The sequence below is a fragment of the Oncorhynchus mykiss genome, chromosome 10 (assembly GCF_013265735.2).
Source record: "Oncorhynchus mykiss isolate Arlee chromosome 10, USDA_OmykA_1.1, whole genome shotgun sequence".
Taxonomy (NCBI): Eukaryota; Metazoa; Chordata; class Actinopteri; order Salmoniformes; family Salmonidae; genus Oncorhynchus; species Oncorhynchus mykiss.
In genome coordinates this window covers 29008573-29027017 of record NC_048574.1, presented here as the reverse complement: position 1 = coordinate 29027017, position 18445 = coordinate 29008573, and the positions used below count along the sequence as shown (strand labels likewise).

General features: G+C 42.0%; 1 protein-coding gene across 2 annotated transcripts in view; it reads left to right on the top strand.

The window, feature by feature from the left end:
- The window catches only part of LOC110533613 (delta-sarcoglycan), a 258410-nt gene that overhangs the window by 139783 nt on the left and 100182 nt on the right, over positions 1-18445 (top strand). The window contains exon 1 of one of the 2 annotated variants that reach the window (XM_021618006.2): positions 15494-15851. The exons of the other annotated variant lie outside the window; for it this stretch is intronic. The gene's annotated coding sequence lies outside the window, so the exon portion shown is untranslated. Of the gene's footprint in view, positions 1-15493; positions 15852-18445 lie in introns of those variants that run through there. 2 annotated transcript variants of the gene reach the window in all.

Sequence of the window (18445 nt, the reverse complement as noted above, 5' to 3'; positions counted from 1 at the left end):
CATCGGGTTCTTGGTCACCTCTCTGAACAAGGGCCTTCTCCCCCGATTGTTCAGTTTGGCCAGCTCTAGGAAGGGTCTTAGGTGGTTCCAAACTTCTTCTATTTAAGAATGATGTAGGCCACTGTGTTCTTGGGGATCTTCAATGCTGCAGAATTCTTTTGGGTATCCTTCCTCTGACCTGTGCGTCAACACAATCATGTCCAATCAATTGAATTGACCATAGGTAGACCCCAATCAAGTTGTATAAACATTCCAATTCCATAACATGAAGATTGAATTCAATTAGAATTTAAACAATGTAAATTATCCTGTTTGTGAGTGAACTTGAATTTCAAATTAAATTGGAATTGACCCCAACCCTTCTGGGCACAAAATATTTGAATCAACATTGTTCCAATGTGATTTGTCAACGTAATGTGACGTGGAATCTACGTGGGAAATACAAGGAATTTTTGTCATCATGGTAACCAAATTCAACATAGACAAACCTTGTCAGAATTTGTCAGAATTTCAAAGCACCGTTGCGTCAATTGACTCTAGGGAATCGACCTAGCGGCCCTATAGCCGCTTGGGCTGGGCAGCACCTCCTAAGGGATAATTAATCGATCTAGAGCTAACCATTGTTCTCCCATCCAGGGTTTTAACCAAGTCCAGCAATGCTTAACAATGATATTTGTCGCTGACTATTACCATTGTGTATCTCATTCCAAAGGGTAGGTTTAACTAAGCAAATTAAATGTAACCATACTTTATCACTCATATACTGTATCACCAATGATGCTATTTAGTCCTACAGTGCCTTCAGAAACTATTCACACATCTTGACTTTTCAAAAATGTTTTGTTACAAAGTGGGATTATGTCACCGATCCCTCCGGTACTGCTGCTCATTCCGTGTACCAGTTCCGGAGTTCTATGTCAACAGCTTCTGTCACTGAACTGGTTCATTACCACTAACCACGGACTGTCTTGTCTATTTACACACACCTAGTTCCTATTTCCCCCTGATTAGTAATTGTATATATGTGCCCCCTGTTCACCATTGTCTTGTCGGTTATTGTTACCATGTCTGTTAGACCTGTGAGTACCTGTGTTGTTGTTTCGGCTCTTGTCCTGTGTGATTTGTGCAATTGTTATTATGGGTCTCATCCCGTGTATTTATTAGAGATTTAACCTCACTATTTTGTTTGGGTTACATCCCTGCATGTTTTGTATATGTCTTTGTTTTGGGCTTTGTGCCCGGGCATTCCATGGTTCACAATGTACATTAAATACTGTCAATGTAGAAGCACAACTAACATTTGTAAAAGAAAATATGAAAAATAAAACTATCTTGATTAGATAAGTATTCAACTTCCTGAGTCAATACATATTAGAATCACCTTTGGCAGCGACTACAGCTTTCTGGATTGTGCAACATTTGCCCATATTTTTTTCAAAATTCTTAAAGCTTTGTAAAATTGGTTGTTGATCATTGCTAGACAACTCTTTTCAGGTCTTGCCATATTTTCCAGTGGATTTAAGTCAAAACGCTAACTTGGTCATTCAGTGTAGATTTGGATGTGTTTTAGGTTATTGTCCTGCTGAAAGGTGAATTAATCTCCCAGTATGGTGGAAAGCAGACTGAACCAGGTTTTCCTCTGGGATTTTGCACGTGCTTCGCTCCATTCTGTTAATTTTTCATCCTGAAAGACTCCCCAGTCCTTAACAATTACAAGCATACCCATAACATGCTGCAGACACTACTATGCTTGAAAATATGGAGAGTGGTACTCAGTCATGTGTTGTATTGGATTTTCCTAAACATAACACTTTGTGTTCTGAACAAAAAGTAAATTGCTTTGCCACATTTTTTTGCAGTATTACTTTTAGTGCCTCGTTGCAAACAGGATGCATGTTTTGGAATATTTTGTCTACAAGCTTCCTTCTCACTCTGTCAATTAGGTTAGTATTGTGGCGTAACTAAGATGTTGTTCCATTTTCAGTTCGTTCACAGTCATTCAACTCGGGAACTGTTCTCAAGTCACAGTTGGCCTCATGGTGAAATCCCGAAACACTTTCCTTAGTCTCCAGCAACTGAGTTAGGAAGGACACCTGTACCTCTGTAGTGACTGGGTGTATTGATACACCTTCCAAAGTGGAATTAATAACTTCAACATGCTCAAAAGGATATCACGTTTCAGGAGTAGACACAGACAGTGTCAACGTAACAAGTTTATTACTAGAACAGGGACAGCCAAAACGACAGGTCAAGGGCAGGCAGGGGTCAGTAATCCAGATCAGAGTCCATAAGGTACAGAATGGCAGGCAGGCTCAGGGTCGGGTCAGGGCAGGCAGAACGGTCAAAACTGGGAAAACTAGAAAAAGACAGGAGCAAGGGGAAAAACGCTGGCTTGACAAACAAAATGAACTGGCAACAGAAACAGAACACAGGTATAAATACACTGTGGATAATGGGGAAGATGGGTGACACCTGGAGGGGGGTGGAGACAAGCACAAAGACAGGTGAAAAAGATCAGGGTGTGACAGATATTGAATGTCTGCTTTATCTTTTTTTTTTACCAATCTACCAATATATAAAGCCCTTTTTACAGGAAGGATAGGAGAGTGCAAGCAAGCTAGTGACTCAGCTCCCGTAATTGGGTCAGAGGCAAATAATCCCAGTGGAGAGAGAGAAGCCGGCCAGGCAGAGACAGCCAGGGTCACGCCAGTGCCTTTTTTTGTTGCCATTTTATTAGGATCCCCATTAGCTGTTGTAAAAGCAGCAGCTACTCTTCCTGGGGTCCACATGAAACATTACATAATACAGAACAGTAATAGACAATAACAGCTCAAGGACAGAACTACATAAATAAAATAATTAAAATGGCAAATGTAGCCTACATGTCAATACCAATACATACACACAAACTATCTAGGTCAAATAAGGGAGAGGTGCCGTGAGGTGTTGCTTTATCTGTTTTTTTTAAACCAGGTTTGCAGTTCATTTGAGCAACATGAGATGGACCGGAGTTCCATGCAATAATGGCTCTATATGATACGATACGCTTTCTTGAATTTGGGGACTGTGAAAAGACCCCCGGTGGTTTGTCTAGTGGGTTAAGTGTGTGTGTCATCGCTGTTGATTATGCAAACAATTTGGGATTTTCAACACATACCTTTTTCTTACAGAAATAAGTGATGCAGTCAGTCTCAACTCTTAGCCAAGAGAGACTGGCATGCTTAGTATTTATATCAGTCCTCTGATTACAATGAAGAGAAAGACGTGCCGCTCTGTTCTGGGTCAGCTGCAGCTTAACTTTCCTTGCATCACCCGACCACACTACTGGACAATAATCAAGATACGACAAAACTAGAGCCCAAAGGACTTTTTGGAATTTGGTGTCAAAAAAGCAGAGCATCTCTTTATTGCAGACAGACCTCTCCCCGTCTTTACAAACATGGAATCTACATGTTTGGACCATGACAGTTTACAATGTAAGGTAACGCCAAGTAATTTAGTCTCATCTTGTTCAACAGCCACACCATTCATTACCAGATTTAGCTGAGGTCTAGAACTTAGGGAATCATTTGTTCAGGACCAGTTTATTACTGGCCACCCATTCCAAAACAGACTGCAACTCTTTGTTAAGGGTTTCAGTGACATCATTAGCTGTGGTTGCTGATGCATATATGGTTGAATCATCAGCATACATGGACACACATGCTTAGTGTAATGCCAGTGCCATGTCATAGGAAAAAATAGAAAAGAGTAGAGGGCCTAGAGAGTGCCCACATTTGACATTAGCGAAGCTTCCATTAAAGAAAATAATTTCAGTTATATTAGATAGATAGCTCTGGATCCATTATATGGCAGAGGTTGAAAAGCCATAACACATACATTTTTTAACAATAGGTTATGGTCAGTAATATCAAAGGCTGCACTGAAATCTAACAGTACAGCTCCCACAATCTTCTTATCAATTTATTTCAACCAATCATGACTAATTTGTGTCAGTGCAGTACATGTTGAGTGCCCTTCTCTATAAGCATGCTGGAAGTCTTGTTAATTTGTTTACAGAGAAATAGCATTGTATTTGGTCAAACACAATTATTTCCAACAGTTTACTAAGAGCTGGCAGCAAGTTTATAGGTCTGCTGTTAGAACCAGTAAAGGCCTCTTTAACACTCTTACTTTGGCAAATATGTTCCTCTAGGCTCAGATTTAAGATTTGACAGATAGGAGTGGCTATAGAGTCAACTGCCATCCACAGTAGCTTTCCATCTAAGTTGTCAATGCCAGGAGGTTTGTCATTATTGTCATCATTTTTCCACCTCTCCCACATTAACTTTGCAAAATTCAAACTTGCAATGCATTTCCTTCATTATTATTTTTTTATGCATGAAATGATGTTCGTTGTTGGCATTTCTTCCTAAATTTGCCCACTTTGCCAATTAAGTAATCATTTAAATAAATAGCAACATCAATGGTTTTGTGATGACTAAGCCATCTGATTCAATAAAATATAGAGTTGAATTGGTCTTTTTGCCCATAATTTAATTTAAAGTACTCAAGTTTTTTTCCCCACGATTCTTTAAATCACTGATCTTGGCTTTTTAATATAGTTTCTTCTTTTTTGTTGAGTTTAGTCACATCATTTCTCAATTTGCAGTAAGTCAGTCAGTCAGCCAGTCAGATGTGCAGACAGATTCATTAGCCACTCCTTTTGCTCCATATCTTCAACCATACAGTTTTTCAATTCCTCATCAATCCATGGAGCCAATAAGTTTCTTAAATTTGAACAGGTGCATGTTTATCAATAATTGGAAGAAGCAATTTCATAAATTCATCAAGTCCAGGGTCTGGATACCCCTTATTAATCACATCAGACCAATACATATGTTTAACATCATCCACATAAGAGTCACAGCTACATATTTTGTATGATCCCTTATACACTATTTTAGGCCCAGTTTTTGGAACTTTGGCATTCCTGGATATTGCCATAATATTGTGACGGATACAGCTTTATAACAAAGTTCTACAGTATTAGTAAAATGTGATTGATACATGTGGATAATCTTGTCCCTGTAGTGTTTGTAAATACCCTGGTAGGCTGATTAATAACCTGAACCAGATTACAAACACTGGTTGCAGTGAGTAGCCCTGCCTCCAGCTGTTTCCTTAGAAACTGTAGGAACAATAAGGAGGGCTGCATCTTGTGGCCGAAGCGTACGTGTATGTTTGTATGGCAGGATCAAATCAGCGCGATAGGTAGGATCAAGTCCATGTAATGCTTTGTAAGTTATCAGTAAAACCTTGAAATCAGCCATAGCCTTAACAGGAAGAAAAAAAGAAACAAAAAGGAGGCTAGCTGGGGTAATATGATCTTTTTTATTATTCTAGTGAAGATTCTAGCAGCCGTATTTAGCACTAGATTAAGTTTATTTAGTGCATTATCCGGGTAGCTGGAGAGTACATCACAGCAGTAGTCCAAAGTAACACCTAGGTCCTTCACAGTTTCATTTGAGATGACTGTACAACCATTGAGATTCATTGTCAGATCTGACAGCAGATCTCTTTGTTTCTTGGGACCTAAACTAGCTTCTTTGTTTTGTCTGAGTTTAAAAGTAAAACATGTGCAGCCCTTCATTGCGAGGTATTGGTCTTTGTGATTGAATTTATTTTTTAAAATTCACCACTTGACTGCAGGACATTACAGATGATTGTATACAGTATGTGGGGTACAGAGATGAGGTAGACACTCCAAAAAGATCACACTATTATTGCAGACATAATCCATGCAATCTATTATGTGACGTCTTAAGCAAAATTTTACTTAAAATAAATAAAAAAACATAATTCCACTTTCACATTATGGGGTATTGTGTGTAGGCCAGTGACAAAAGAAATCTACATTTAATACATTTTAAATTCAGGCTGTAACACAGCAAAATGTGGAAAAAGTCAAGGGGGTGTTAACACTTTCTGAAGGCACTGTAGCATGCATAGGTCATCACCGGTCTGTGGAGATCTTCACAATTGCTGTAATAGTCTGTGCAGAATCTCAAAAAGCATTTTTCACTTGCACCATGTAGTTTTAGGGCTCCTGAGTGGCACAGCGGTCTAAGGCACTGCATCTCAATGATAGAGGCATCACTACAGGCCCTGGTTTGATTCCAGGCTGTACCACAACCGGTCGTGATTGGGAGTCCCATAGGGCGGCGCACAGTTGGCCCAGCGTCGTCCGGGATAGAGTTTGGTCGGGGTAGGACATTATTGTAAGGGAATAATTTGATATTAACTGGCTTGCCTAGTTAAATAAATAAAATTAAAAATGATGTAATATTAACTGCAAATCCAGGTAATTTGGTTCTGCTATTAGATTAAGTACAGTGATAACACATTAATCTGTTGTTTAAATAAAGAAAATATCTGGCATTCTTTTTCCATTTTAAATTGGTTGTGCATTTAGATTGTTGAAACCATAGTGCTAACAATTTAACTAACTTATGGCTGTCTTTTTGAGAGGGTGAATATAGGTTGTAATCTTATTGATTAACGTCTCAACCAAATATTACCCAATAATCCACGTAGAAATTATGTGGTGTGCCCAGTGTTTATCTCCTCACCATACCCTTAAGACACATCAAAACATATTTTGTTCTTAACTGACTTGCCTAGTTAAATAAAGGTTCAATAAATACAAAATAAATAAACCCACTCAACCTTTTACTTGAAGGTTGTTGGTAGAGTGTGTGATTGTTTTTGTAGACCTGGACAGAACCTTTTTGTTTGACCTGAGCTCTTCACAAACATGGCATCACTGTGTGACCCCTCTCACACTCTCTCTCCCCACTGGATTGAAGTGTGCTTTCATAACTCTAAAGTGCTTTTTGCTTGATTGTCCTTGCACTCTGTGTAGAGAGCTACTCGACAAGGTTCAGCTGCTGTAGCACAACTCCTCCTCCTTTCTCTCTCTATAATAGGCATAATATCAGTGGGCATAGTGTAGTGTTTACATCCCATCCTCAAGACCTCATCTGGCAACATTTATGTCCTGGTTCCTCTGTATAATTACCTATGGGAAGAGCATGATGGTGCAGAGGTTGATTTCACACAGCCAGGCTCTCTCTCTCAACGCAAAGCAGCTTTTAATGCCAAAGATGCTATTTACTCACAGATCAATAAGGCCTGTCAAACATCATGTTCCAGGGGTCCTTCAGATGTCAGTGAGTGTGCGTGCGGGTGTGTGTATGTGCACGTGTTCATGTGTGTGTTCCTGTCTGCGTGTGTTCTTGTCTGTATGTGTTTCTGTCTGCGTGTGTTCTTGTCTGTATGTGTTTCTGTCTGTGAGTGTTCCTGTGTGCATGGGTGTGATGTCTGTATGTGTGTGTGTGTGCCTCCGCAGTACTCGGCTGCAATCCGTCTAACACCAGCAACAATCAAATCTGCACAAAAGAACACTCCCTTTCTGACTCACTGAACAGTTAAACAATTGTAACAGTGCCAAGGAACATTTAACTCTGTCTTCACTAAACAGCAACTAGAACGTTTTTCATGCCCTTTTCCTTTCTATTCTCCTCCACTGGAGTGTTAGCTCCTCGGAGTGCTGCTGTTTCAGGCTGCCAAAGCCATCATCTACATCATTCCCTGCTCCAACGGAACACAATCAGTACATTTCTATGGAAAACGCAAAGACATAATGGGAGCAATATGTTGTTGTTTTTTCTCTCTCTGCTGGCTGTGGGGAGAGAGTGAAACATGAAGGCACAGGCCTGGAATGACAGATGCTAATTCCATTAGCGACTCCTGAGGAGCACTTTGGGGAGTCCTCCGCTGGATTGAAAGAAGGTCATGAGGTGTAGGTGAAACGCATGTCCAGTTGGCCCTCCCACGCATGCTGCCTGCCTCACCTGGGACCACTTTAGAGATACCAGTTTTTTATAGTCAAAAGACTACAGTAGCCTCTTGACAATCAAAGAAACCATTACTGCAGTTGTTTAACATAGGAGTCAACCTATTTCCCTAGTGTCAAAATTATTAAACATATATATTATGTAATAAAGTTTATTTTCATTTCTACTTCAAATGGAGCACACTGTTAATAGCATGTATTAAATCACATGAAATAATGTCTCAATAGAGTTGGGCAATATGGACAAAATTCCATATTGTTATAAATTGACACATTTGGGGGGATAATGATAAATCAGTGATAAATTATGCTTAATACTTTTGGGGGAGGTGCTAGAGGTGGACAATATGGACAAAATAAATGTAAATATTTTGCTCAGTAACAACAAAGACAACAACAAAAATGTTTTTATCGACAGTTACTTTTATATAAGTGGGAGGGTTATAGACAATTTTATTCCAGTGCCAAGTAAGACAACTGAGAAGGAAGACTATGAATGAACAAGTAAGATATTTCATGTAACACACCCAGGAAATGCATGATTGATATATGTGCAACTTGTCAAAATAGGATCCAGAATTTGCTCTTCAGAGAATTTGCCGACTCTTTTGTGCATATTGGCTTATAGGCTATACTATTCACCACCTGATGAAGTGGGAACTCAAAACACTTGATTAATCTGTCAATAAATGTCAGCTAATGTCCTACAAAAACTTTCCAGCACTAGGCCTAAGCTACTTGATGTACTTGATGAAACTTCACTGCAAATGGCTCACTCTGCTCGGCTCCTTTACAGGAGCTCATCAAAACCATACTAACTCGATCACACCTACAGCGTCATTGCATTTTGGTACACAAAAAGTACATTCATTGCCTTAGGAAAGCTGCATTTGCCTTGCAGCATTGCGTTGCAAAGGAAGTTTCAGTGCGTTCTGTGTGGTGCATATGTTGGATTTATAAACTGTATGCGTAGACGACTTGACAGAAATGTTAGCGGAAGGTGAATGTAGAACTTTTGTTGCACACAGATCCAGATGATGCTGCATGCCATTTCACGCAATGACGTTGTAGGTGTGAACGAGGAGCTACTCCGGTTGTAAAGTGGTGCCATGACCTCATTAATAAGAGGTGAGAAATACATTATATATGCCTACTCGAAGAAAGCTGTGACACCTCTCTCTGTACCTAGAACAACAGTAGTACTTTGAAAACTGTATGTTCCCATAATTGCATTTTGAGTAACGGTCATATGCTTGTGCTTCTCAGAATGCATCTCTCCCACCTCCATCCACACAGTCCTGAGTGGGAGTGAGAGTCGGCAGCCTGACAAGCAGATACTTTCATAGCAGGGATCAACATAATGCATAGGCTATTACTGTTGAGTCAGGCTATTACAGTGTTGACCAAATAATGGTTTTAGAACAATCTATTGGAACTGTGTGTAGCAAAATCAAAGAAAATTACAGACATAAGCAAAATGCTTTGGTAAGAGGAAGGCAGTATTGGTGTCCTTCATTTTCAGCTTATTATACCAGTTAAATGACTCACCCACATAAGTTTACCTGGATGCACATGTATTAGCTTAGAAGTTTTTTTAATTGTTTGGGCTAGTGGCTTCTAGCACCAGAGCACATGGTACTTGGTAAAAGCCTGAAATACAGACCTCCCATGTAATAATTAATATAACTCTGTGTTCATTGAGCAGCTTTGCTGCAAGCGCTAGGCAGTGGAGACCAACTTTAGGACTGCACAATTTGCGGCAGATGCAAGCGGTGACTCTACTTCTGTCGACGGCATAATTTTCCCCTGACCGCTGGGACACTTTTTGGGGCTATGAACCCAGTGTGAACCGGCAGAGTTCGCCCATTGGTTGTTTGCGTCACGTCACCTTAGCTGAGGAACGGACCTAAACACTGTGAAGCAGGATGTGACGTCCCTCTGGTGTTACCTCTCCATGTCAAAGTTTCCAATATAAAATATCTAGAATCATCTTCACCTTAGCCATTCATCACTTAACCATTGTTAACACAAAACTGACCTTAGTATTTGGCAGCAATGCCATATGACTGGTGATACTGCTCTGGGTAGGTCTTGTTAGTATGCACTGATTTAGGATCAGTGGACCCTCCCCCAAATCCAAACTTTCACCACTGTGACAGAATGTCTACCAAGCTGACATTAGATCAGTGTCTTGGGGGAAATTAATCCTACTCTGGTTACTGGAGTGAAGAGGAAGCGCAGTATCATTTATGTCTAATAACACTGCTATTCTGGCAGGCCACTATGATTATTCACCCTGCCCCGTCTCTATGTAATTCCTCTCTAGTTCCAAAGCACACTAGTACTAAATGCCCATCAATAGCCTTTTACACATCCACAAGTCCAAACAAAAGTGAGCAATAGTTTGATTATAGCAGCAGAAACATGTTTGTATTTTTTATGACAATGCTGGGAAGACCTGCCTGAGAGGTAACATATGATTTATTTTAATTTGCCTACAGTGGGTGTCAAAGCTGTGCAGTCTGAAAGTGTTGCAAAAGCTCAAATGGGCGATGAGACGCTAGGAGAATAGCGCCGACTTAAAAAATGTACCAGACATCTATTCAATACTTTCTATTCTGGACACAATGCATAATTGATTTGCTGATAATGCCCAAGAAGCATCTTTTCAGCACTGTGTTGTGCTATCTCCATTTGTGTGTTATTATATTGTGGAACCGGTGGGGTAGTTCCTCTAAAGGTACACTTGTTCTCAAACAGGGATAATGTAAACTCCGTTATCACCAGTGTTTCTGCTAATACTGCACATTTAAAAGCAAGGTCTAATGTGTCACATTAAAATTGCATGTGGTAAAATTTCACTTTTTCCTGGGCACCACAAAATGGGCATAGAAGTTAGAAAGAGTGACAGTGCAGGAATCCTCTTACATGCATTGCATAGGCTGCCGTAAGTGACAGACTCAATGATTGTCAGTGATTCCAGCACTTTCTCAGTTATTTCAATGCCTCAACTTTCAGTGATGTAAAAATGCATGTATCCTCTGAAAGAGCAGTAGACTTAAAAGAGAACAGGGAAAATATCTCACCATTTAAGAAGTGTCAGGCTGTAAAGAAGTGATTCTATATCTAAGTTTCATAGACTCAATTGCTATGTAGGACTTTTCCCAGCAAGTACTTTGCATCAAGTGAGTGTGCTGTCATGTTTAATAAAAACACTAACTTACCCTGACACATATTCCTATGAATACCCAATTTTGAGTACTTACTTTGTTACTTCTTGTAGCTGCATCCTCCCCCAATTCTCTTGAAAAAGTTTACAGGTATTTTGCTCAATCTAACAATTCTCAATTTACATCAACAACATAGCTCAGGCAGTAGGATGATACAGTCTTATACTCAGCTGGCCCCTCCCCGGATTTTGTGCTAAACGCTCTACAACAAAGCTTTCTTAGTGTCCAACAAGCTTCCTCTCCCCTTAACCTTGTTCTGAACACCTCCAACACAAAGGTCATGTGGTTTGGTAAGAAGAATGCCCTCTGTAGTGCCCTGCGGTCGGAGGCCGAGCAGTTGCCATACCAGGTGGTGATACTCTCAATGGTGCAGCTGTAGAACATTTTGACATTTTGGATCTGAGGACCCATGACAAATCTTTTCAGTTTCCCGAGGGACAATATAGGCTTTGTCGTGCCCTCTTCACGACTGTCTTAGTGTTTTTGGACCATGACCATTTGTTGGTGATGTGGACACCAAGGAATTTGAAGCTCTCAACTGTTCCACTACAGCCTGTCGATGAGAATGGGGGTGTGCTCGGCCCTCCTTTTCCTGTAGTCCACAATCATCTCCTTTGTCTTGGTCACTTTTAGGGAGAGGTTGTTGTCCTGGCACCACACGGCCAGGTCTCTGACCTCCTCCTTATAGTCTGTCACATAGTTGTCGGTGATCAGGCCTACCACCGTTGTGTCATTGGCAAACTTAATGATGGTGTTGGAATCGTGCCTGGCCATCCACTCATGACTGAACAGGGAATACAGGAGGGTACTGAGCACACACCACTGAGGGGCCCCCGTGTAGAGGATCAGCGTAGCGGATGTGTTGTTCCCTACCCTCACCACCTGGGGGCGGACCGTCAGGAAGTCCAGGATTCAGTTGCAGAGGGAGGTGTTTAGTCCCAGGGTCCTTAGCTTAGTGATGAGCTTTGAGGGTACTATGGTGTTAAACACTGTGCTGTAGTCAATGAATAGCATTCTCACATATAGGTGTTCCTTTTGTCCAGGTAGAAAAAGGCAGTGTTGAGTGCAACAGAGATTGCATAATCTGAAGATCTGTTGGGGCAGTATGCAAATTGGAGTGGGTCTAGGGTTTCTGGGATAATGGTGATGATGTGAGCCATGGCCGGCCTTTCAAAGCACTTCATGGCTATGGACGTGAGTGCTACGGGTCGGTAGTCATTTAGGCAGGTTAATTTTGACCTGTTTAAAGGTCTTACTCGGCTACGGAGAGTGTGATCACACAGTCATCCGGAACAGCTGGTGTTCTCATGAATTTTTCTGTGTTACTTGTCTCGAAGAGAGCATAGAAGTAATTTTTCAAATCAATTAAAATTTAATTGGTCACATACACATGATTAGCATATGTTAATGCAATTGTAGCGAATTGCTTTTGCTTCTAGTTCCGACAGTGCAGTAATATCTAGCAAGTAATCTAACAATTCACCAACTACCTAATACACACAAATCTAAATGGATGGAATGAGAACATGTAGATATAAAAATATGGATGAGCGGTGGCCGAGCAACATAGGCAAGGTGCAATAGATGGTATAAGGTACAATATGTACATATGAGATGAGTAATGTAAGATATGTTAACATTATTAAAGTGGCATTATAAAGTGACTAGTGATCCATTTATTAAAGTGGCCAGTGATATGTAAGCAGCAGCCTCTCTGAGTTAGTGATGTTTAGCAGTCTGATGGCCTTGAGATATAAGCTGTTTTTCAGTCTCTCGGTCCCAGCTTTGATGCACCTGTACTGAACTCGCCTTCTGGATGGTAGCGGGCTGAACAGAAAGTGGCTCGGGTGGTTGTTGTCCTTGATGATCTTTTTGGCCTTTTTAAGACATCGGGTGCTGTAGGTGTCTTAGAGGGCAGGTAGTTTGCCCCCGGTGATACATTGTGTAGACTGCACCACCCTACAGAGAGCCCTGCAGTTGAGGGCGGTGCAGTTGCCGTACCAGGCGATGATACAGCCGACAGGATGCTCCCAATTATGCATCTGTACAAGTTTGTCAAGGTTTTAGGTGACAAGCCAAATTTCTTAAGCCTCCTAAGGTTGAAGAGGCGCTGTTGCGCCTTCTTCACCACACTGTTTGTGTGGGTGGACCATTTCAGTTTGTCTGTGATGTGTACCCGAGGAACTTAATACTTTCCGCCTTCTCCACTACTGTCCCTTCGATGTGGGTGGGAGTGTGCTCTGCTGTTTCCTGAAGTCCACGATCATCTCCTTTCTTTAGCTTGTCTGGTAGGTTTGTGTCATTGGGAAACTCACGAATGTGCTTCCCTTTGTAGTCTGTAATAGTTTGCAATGAGCAAATGAGCGTCGGAGCTGGTGTAGTACGATTCAATCTTAGTCCTGTATTGATGCTTTGCCTGTTTGATGGTTCGTCGGAGGGTATAGCGGGATTTCTTATAAGCTTCCGGGCTAGAGTCCTTGAAAGTGGCAGCTCTAACCTTTAGCTCAGTGTGGAGGTTGCCTGTAATCCATGGCTTCTGATTGGGGTATGTACGTACGGTCACTGTGGGGACGATGTCATCGATGCACTTATTGATGAAGCCAGTGTACTCCTCAATACCATCGGAAGAATCCCGGAACATATTCCAGTCTGTGCTAGCAAAACAGTCCTGTAGTTTAGTATCTGCTTCATCTGACCACTTTCTTATTGACTGAGTCACTGGTGCTTCCTACTTTAGTTTTTGATTGTATTAGGAAGAACAGATTTGAGTTTCCCTGCATTAAAGTCCCCGGCCACTAGGAGCGCCGCCTCTGCATGAGCCTTTTCCAGTTTACTTCTGGCAGTATACAGCTCATTGAGTGCGGTCTTAGTTCACTTAGTTAATCTTTTGACATGTTCTGTTCATGTAATACAGTATCTCTATGATCAGACAATTATCTATGCGTTCAATATTGTTATTAAGTGACCCATAATACCATCTTTGATGACTTGTGAAATCTTACTCATAATGGTGTTACAAATAATCAGGGAATTAAGGGCCTATATTTCAGAAATAGAGCAGGTGTTTGGAAAGGAGAGAGAGCAGTGAATGTTGTTGGTGGAAGAATGAATTGTCGTATATTTATTCATGATGACATCTGTGTCACAATCCATATTTTCTAAGGCTGCTTGTGTTTGGACCAGCTCTAAATCCTGTCGATGGAATATCACTCTAATTGGTAGTTTTGAAACCCATATCAAAATAAAAAATGAGCCCTGGAAGGATTCACTGTCAATTCTAGCCTGGATATTCATATAACAGGTTGGGGAATTGTCTCAGAGGTGAGATTCACACAACAACACAACAAAGCCAAGAGTAAGCCAAAGCTTTAACCTTCCTGAAATTCACAAATGCTCTTGTTTTGATGTTCTATCTCTCCTACATAAAAAAAGGTTTCAAAAGTGTTCTTTGACTGTCCCCATGGGATAACCCTTTTGGTTCCAGGTAGAACCCTTTTTGGTTCCATGTAAACCAAATGGGTACTACCTGGAACCAAAAAGGGTTATTCAAAGGGTTCTTCTATCGGGACAGCCGAAGAACCCTTTTAGGTTCTAGATGGGACCTTTTTTTCAAAGATTGTATTCCTCTTCACAGCTTCTTCTTGGAATCTTTAAACATTTCTTTAAAACAGCAATGATAACTCCCCAGATGTACTGTATTAAAACTGTAGGCTACATCTCCACATGCAAGTCAAGTAGCTCAGGAGCATTGTGTCTCGTGCTGCTGGCTTATTAGGGATTTCCCTTTATCGATAAAAAAATCATGAACCCAAGCAGCTGAAGCTCCACACCACCACCAACAACAACACCATACGTTCCCTGGTGTCTCTGGGCTGTCTTCACTGACCACTTATTAAGATGCTGGATGGGCCGTGCCTGTTAAACAATGATTACTATTATTCATCAGCTCTGACCACGCTGTGGCTGGGAGGGGGAGTAAAAGAAAGTGCTGTGTAGGAGAACCTTTGTGGTTATTTCCTCCCTTGCTTGTTGGACTGGCAGGCCACAGCATATTAAGTGGAGGAGGGGAATGTTTTTTTCCTTCTATTTTTACAGTCCTTCTTTTCTTTCAGAGATACCCCCCCATACCCCCTCCCACCCTCCAAAAGACACATGCAACACATACATACAAACACACCCATACACGCACCCACCCACGCACACACACACACACACACACACACACACACACACACACACACACACACACACACACACACACACACATCGTCAGACAGCCCTGCCTGTAACTTCCCACATGTGTCTGGGCTTCTAAATCTGGCTGGTGACCAGAAGGCTGTAACTCAGCACTAGAAGCCAGTGTGGTGCAGAATCTCCAGTCCCCACCAGTAGCACAGCAGAGCGGAGTAGAGTAGCCTCCAACTTAACCTAACATAGCAGGCGTAAAAAGAGCCTCCAATGAGATGGCTGGGATAACAGAGTGCGCGTAGTGTCCAGGAAATACCTCACGAATTGGGCAGGGACTTGGCCGGGGAGTGTGTTATTGGAAAAGCTGACAAGGGGGCTGCCTGGAGTCTGTCAGAGGAGGCCTCATGCAACTTTTTAAGAGGAGCTCAATCTCCTTTTATCTGCCTGACACTCCCTGACTTAGTGAGAGCTCACTGAGAGCCCTGAGAGAGAAAGAGAGAGAGATAAAGGAGAAGGAGAGCAAGACAGAGGGAGAGGTAAGTTAAGTTTTCGCTCAGTTCCTGTCCTTTGTTTTAGGGGGACATTTAAGTTTCCAACTCATAACTGTTGACTGGTGGGAGGGGGAGTATGCATGGAGAAAGAAGCCTGTTCTTTACTTAAAACACTATTGCCTCATTGTTCTGAAGAAACTAAAGACATTTTGCCTTTATCTTTTGAAAATAGTCTCAGTAGCTCTGTCTTTTGCTTCAGGTTTTTCCCGACGTTCACAAAAGTATATTTTAGAACCGCTGTTTACGGAGACCTCTGGACTGAGGCTGGAAATTAATGTATTGCCAGGAGAAGTTACGAAGGTGGAAAGCCACAACTATTTAATAAAAATGAATTGCAAAAAATATTTCCAAGGGTGTTGATCTGTAAACCTCGGGGCTGCTAGCGAGTGAACGCTGGGGCTGACCGGCCCACTTCCCCATATCAGTCCTGTCGGCATCACATTTGGTTTCAATTACTTTGCCCCTCTGGGATACATGTTGCTATAAATAAGTAACAACGCACTTACTGTGGAAAGAGTTCAGACAGCAGCAGCCTTACTGTTCTGGGGGCCTATTGAGAGGGGCTGCATGCTTTATATTGACTAGTTTCAGCAGGGTAGGAGGGGGTTGTGGCTACTGGTATGTCTATGTATAGCCTATGTGTATTGGCAGAGTTAGGAGGGGTGGACTTTGGCAAAACTCTTCCCAAAATAGTGTTGTGAACAACAGCTGCTGTGTGTCCATGGGGACAGTACTAAACCCTGATATAGCAGTAAGGATCCAAGCAGGTGTTAAGGATCCAAGCAGGTGTTAAGTGTTTATTCGCGTTGTTGATATTTCCTGTGACCTCGTGAGTCATAAGCAGAGGGGCCGGTGTTAGGAATCCAAGAGGAGGCAGGATATGTAGATATTTTCTCAGAGAGAGAAAAACACAGTAAACTGAGATGACAGAGATGGGGACATTACTGTTATTCATTCTGTATAAAGCCACTGAATAAAAGCACCCACATATTCCTACTGGACACACTCTCACAATATATCACTCTCTTTGAACATCCATACACATGTGACCACCCATTTTTGGCTCTCACATGTACAGTACTGGCATGTATTGTATGTACTGTATGTACATTCACACATGCACAGTATTTCCTTAATGTGCAGTGTCAGCTGTTCATTGCAAACTCTATTGTGCATTTTACTGTGCATTCCTGCATTTCTGTGAGCAAACAAGCCAAATAGAAGGTGTCCATTCCTCTGCATCAGATGTGAAAGGAAGGCCTATGAGATTCAACAGCTCCTTTCCAGTCTGCCCCAGAGACGGAGTTTACTGAAAATGTCTGAGTTTTTCTCACAAGGATCTATGCCAAGGCTCAGTATATAACACAGACACACTTCAAAAGGAGAGCTCGTTCTCATCTGCTTAAAATCTAGCTCGACTGTGCAGTGATTTTCTCTGCTCACTGGAAACCAGAGTGCGAGAGAGAGAGAGATGAGAAAAGATAGAGACTGAGAGGGAGAGGAGAGAGAGGGAAAAGTGAGAGAGAGATTGAGAGGGAGAGGAGAGAGAGGGAGAGATGCAGAGTGATAATGTACGGATTGGGCTTTTGAATAGGAGCCACTTGATCAGTGGTGTATTTTGTTTTTAGGTTAGGGAGCAAAAATGTAAAAAAGAATTGTACCAACAGATGTAGCCAATTGAATAGCCTAGCATTATAGCTTATTATCACGGCTCAGGCTGAGACCCAGATGCAGACACAGGAGGCAGTTAGTACGAGTCTCAGAGTTTATTACAGTACAATGGGCAGGCAATCGGTAGGTCAAGGCAGGAACAGAGTCGTATTCCAAATCAGTCAGGCAGGTGCAAGATCAGGGACAGGCAGAAAGGTCAGAACTGGAAGTCTAGGAAAAACAAAAACTAAAGCACAGGACAACACGGTAACACGCTGGTAGGACTAGATGGGACAAGACGAACTGGCAACAGGCAAGCAGAAAACGCAGGTCCAAATACACGAGGTAATGGGAGACACCAGGTGGGGGTTGGAGACAATCACAAGACAGGTGAAACAGATCAGGGTGTGACATCTGGCGTCCTACCCTGGGACAGACCTGGTTGACTGGGGTGTAGACGGCGGAAGTTCACAACGAGGGCTCGGTCCGGGATATTAATGGTGGGGACCCAACTCCGGGCCATAACCCTCCCAGTCAACCAGGTACTGGAATACACTGCCTGGAATCAGGACATAAAGGGCTGTGAGATAGGGGTTTAATTCTAGATACATGGAAAGTGGGATGTATATGGAGCGTGCGAGACAACAGAAGGCCAGCTGCAGAGGTACCTGGAGATGGTCTTGAGAAGAATGGTCCCTGCTCTCTTCCAGATATTGCGACAGCGAAAGACGAACATCTGGGCAGAAGGTATGCTGACCTCTTCCTCTTGTTCTGGGAAGAGTGAGGGCTGATATCCCAAGGAACACTCAAAAGGCAAGAGACCAGTACCAGAATATGGAAGGGTTTTCCAGGCATATTCCACCCACACGAGTTGTTGGCTCCAGGTGGTGCGATTGGTGGAGACGAGGCAACAAAGAGTCGTCTCCAGG